This window comes from Capsicum annuum, chromosome 1 (genome assembly GCF_002878395.1).
Source record: "Capsicum annuum cultivar UCD-10X-F1 chromosome 1, UCD10Xv1.1, whole genome shotgun sequence".
NCBI classification, from domain to species: Eukaryota; Viridiplantae; Streptophyta; class Magnoliopsida; order Solanales; family Solanaceae; genus Capsicum; species Capsicum annuum.
The window spans coordinates 99,942,055-99,946,974 of NC_061111.1; positions in this window are offsets into that span (position 1 = coordinate 99,942,055).

A 4,920-nucleotide genomic window follows, 5' to 3' on the forward strand; every position below is an offset into this window, starting at 1 on the left:
TTTATTTCACTACTACCATATCTAGTCCTTATGAACTAATTTCTTATTTCAACTAAAGATGAAAATATTACAACTAACCACTCTCTTTTACCTACTACCATAAGTTTGCAAATCTTTGGTGCACCTTAACCAACACCATAAAAGCATGCTACCCCTAACACTCATTTAAAGGTCATGGAAACACAACTCTCTTTTTCACTAAAAAGTTACCCTCACTCAGACTTCTAAATATAAGATTCATATCACTAACCTCGGGATCACCTTACTACTCTTAGGATATAACACCCCAATTTATACTACCTATTAGGATTGAAATACCACCCCAATATTCAGATATGTATCCGCCCTTTAAGTAAGATGTTTCCAATAAAGTTTTCGAAAGAGATCATTTACACATCTTATCTCAGGCTGAAAAGCATGATTCATGAAGATTGAGGTTCACACTTTAATCAACACATCTTGATGCATTAATTGACTCCTTTCAAGTCCTTGCGCCATTATTTTTAAAGATTTTCATGAATTATTTGAAAAAGACCACACTATTAGGAAGCTAAGCCTTTGCACTTATGTCTCTTCATTAATGGTACATAGCCAAAAAATTAGAGCAAGTAAAGAAGTTGGATAACTTTCAATGGACTACACAATTGGATGATTTAGAGTATGAAAGGATAAGAAACATTTCCTAAATGCCTCATAGCCTTCTAATTATAAGTATGGTGCACGATGCACCCATAAGAAAGACTCTACTAGACATGACTTTGTGGACACCAAACGACCCTAAACCTAGGTTATGATACAAATTTTGTCACGACCCCAACCCAGGCCTAGTCATGGCGGGTATCTCAAATCTATTTAGGACAGGAGACTACCCCCTTTGTCTAGTCAACCAAAATATAATATAATAGAAAGAAATATTCCAAAACATAAAATAAGATAGATAAGAATGACTCAAAAGAAGTCAAAGAATTCAACAACCAGTCCCAAGTCCACAATATTCCACAAAGCCTCTAGACAACCGAATACCAATAATAGTCAGGAAATTTCACTGATAATAGCCAGAAATCAGTCCAAAGAAAAGAGTCAATAACATAAAGAGATCCAAATCATGAACTGACATCTTAAAAGGTATGAAAGCTTGCCACTTTAATCTGACTCACGAGCTATCCTACTATCACCTAGTCACTCTACAGGAAAAGTAAAAGTATGGCCAGTTCTTGTATCATACAGGGATACCATCTGAAGATGATTAGCAGTTAGAGCTCTTGCATATAACTCAAAGATAAAGGATAAAATAATGCCATGATCCATAATATAGAAACCATTAAAATCAGTGCACAACATCATAAATATATATATATATATATATCATATGATGGGAAAGGAAATAGGGCTTAGCATGAACTTTAAAACCTTAACCTGGACTGTGTATCTTGACTGTCCTAAACTAGCACCCACGAGGTTTAGCTCTCCCTACTGAAAGTGCCCAATGCGTGTTAGCCACACGAATTAGAGGTACCGTAGATGGCCACAGAATCCTTACCATACACCATCCATGATACAAATATATATATATATAGTGTGTGTGTGTGTGTGTGTGTGACACAAGCACATGATTGTTAAGAAGAACCCTCACATTGACAAATGTGAGTTTCTAGTATCAATCTCTTCGGGACCTCCACCTTCTATAAATAGCTACACAATCCTCTTTAAGCCCAATTAAAATATTTAACACTCAATCCAATCATTATATTAAGGAGCCAATTATTAAGGCATCATTAAGTGGTATCGTCATACCAACTATAGCTTTCAGGTAATGTCATTAGCCAACCATTGAGGATTCCTTCGTACCCCTGAATCCATTAGAAAAATCACTTGGAAGATTCATTCGTACCCCACAAGGTTATCCAAACCATTCTTAACTATTTATCCATTTATACAATGCATTAGTTTTAAAGAAATAAGTCAAGCCAATTGATAAATTATATTCCAAAACCAATTATGCAAGTGTGATAGGGTTTTTACCAATTTCAGTACCAAAATCTGATTATTTAGGAAATCCTTATACCCCCAAAATTTATTTACCATTCCTATGCACCCCAATAAGTGTACAAACCAATAATTCATGCATAATAAATCAATAGTAATTATGAGAAAAACATTGACACAATTTATATTCAAAACTCTCTACCCATAATTCAAAACCCAACATCAAAACCATGAATAATAAATCAATTTTCATGCCATTAAGAAAACACAAGTATAGGGAAAGAGGTACATGTCTTTTGATGGAGGTAATATGGAGAAAAATTTGAATCCATGACTTTAAAACTTGAACCTTAGCTTAGGATTGATATGAACACTTTAATTTTTTTCCATACCCTTGATGATGAAATTGATGAGGAAACATAGAGAAGAAACTTGAATTAGAAGACTTGAAAGATGAATTTTTGGATAAGAACCCTTAATTGGTGTTCTTGAGCATTTAGGAGAAGAGATATTAGGTATTTGGTTTGCTTTGGGGTTATGAGATGATGAATTAACATTGTTATTAGTTATAGGATAGTTTAGAAAGTAAAAAAATAGTTTACCCTCGAAAAATTGAAGAGAAAAATAGATTTGAGCATTTCTGAACATAGGTCCATGCCACGCTACCTATCACAGAGAACAAGGTTCATGCCATGCTGAAATTGCGGACGCTCACTAGTTCATCACAAAAATGCTCACAACTTTTGTCCCAGAAATCAAATTAAGGCAAAATTTATTGCGTTGGAAAGAGGACATAATTATATATATTTTGGTGGGTCTAAATCTCCAAAATTCCATATATTTCATAAGTTATACATGTTTAAAGTTGACTCTTGTATAATCAAATTCTAAAATTTGGTCGAATCAAAAGTTCTTAACTCCACTTTACTCTAAGTATTTACTATGAACATTCTTCCCCTCAAAAGCACTTTACACACTAGGTAAATTATCATTACATTTATATTTATATATAAATAATTAGATTCGAGTTTATACATGTAGGAATAATAGTTTGAATTCTAGCCTAAAAATGCAGAATGTTACAATAAGGGCATATGCTTAATTATTTTTCATGTGAATTTTATTGTGGGTTTGTAATTGGGTTGGGGATTTTGGTTTTTTTGCTATTGGGATTACTTTCCCCATGTTTTGAATATGATCTTCATGCTTTAAATTATGGTTTTTGAATTGAATGAGTGCATGGTTATAGGAATTTGAAATGAGGAACATGGCTTTCCTAAACTTGTTTGATTTTTGCTTGATAATTGTAATATCCTCAACCCACCTTTATGAACTTTGGTTTTAAGTGTGTAAATTGCATAATTTAACCCAGTTTTTAAAGTATTGCATAGCATTAAAGGCTAAACAAAATAAAAATAGATTTGAAAGGCCTTGGTGGCCATGGTTTAGTTTTAAAATGGAACTTGAGAGTTAGTTGGTTTAATTGGGTTGGAATGGCATAAACAGACTTTGCTTGCAAGCATAACTGGTATGATGACACCAATGATAAATTCCTTAATAATTGACTCATGGTTAATAGCTGAAATTATGTATAAGTATTTTAATTTGGGCTTAAAGGGGGTTGTGTAGGTCGTTGTAAAGGTGGAGGTCCTGAGGGAACCAATACTGGAAACCATGTTTGACAGCGTGAGGGTCTTAAGACTATGTGCATAGTTCACACTTAATATATATTTTTACAATGGTTAGAGCTTTGGTGTCTCTAGCCCTTCCTCAAATTTTCTCGATTTGTGCAGGTAATACACGCCGGGGTCCTTTCAGCAGGGGAGCTGAACCCATATAACCCATGGGTGCCCTTAGGACGGATAGACCTACACTGTCCAGGTTAATGATTTTCCACTCTCATGTTCATGGACCTTTTCCCTATCTCGGCATCCAATATATATATATATATATATATGAATGTGTGTATATGGTTTGACTGATTTTGGACATGGCATTATTTTATAACTTTTCCTGAGTTACATGCTATTGCTTATCCCACTGATCGTCCTATTATGCTACATCGTTTCATGATATAGGATCCGAAGACATTTCTGTTACCCCTGCGTAGTGTTAGGGGGTGTAGTTATCCGTTGAGTTGTTATGAAGTGGTAAGCCTCCTTGTTCTGGAAAGATTTTTCATTTCCTTAGGTTTATTTTTAGATTTTGGAAATTTAAGAGTTCCATTATCATGGTTGAGGACATATCCAGACCTAATTTGATATTCTAGTTCTTACAGGCTTTTGTGAACATATGTGGGTCGAATGTTGGTTATGATTCTTGGACTATCTTGGTCTCATATACTTTCATTTCTATATATATGACTGTCTTCCATTGTTTATGTTTATTGTGTTCTAGATGTTAGGCTAATAGGGTGGTCTTTGGCTCATGGTGGGCTTGAGATACCCATCCCGACTAGACCCTAGTTCGGATCGTGACAATTTTGGATATGATGTTCTTAGCTACTAATCAAGGTATGTATTGATTTTTTATGTATTAGTTAATGTTATTATGGAATTGTTGATCTGATTATCCATAACAAAGCTTTTGTTGTTGATGTATTTTTTGAATTAATAGTTTAAATTTGTTGTCAGAAATGTTTCTTTGTAGATGTTTTATTTATCAAACATCCATATTATGTATCTTTATACATTTGACAGTTAAATAAAAGTTGTCACATAACAATGTATTTCCAGAATGTATCTTCTAACAAACATATTATCTATGTAAAAATTATTCACAAATGTATCTCCATAATTTCTTTACTTGTCAATACAAAAAATAAAATGTATCTTTAAACATAATTTTCAGTTAAAATAATGTATCTTTAGATTTTCTTTTAGGCAAAAATGTATCTTTACAGTTGATTTATTTAAAAAACATCCAATTAATGTA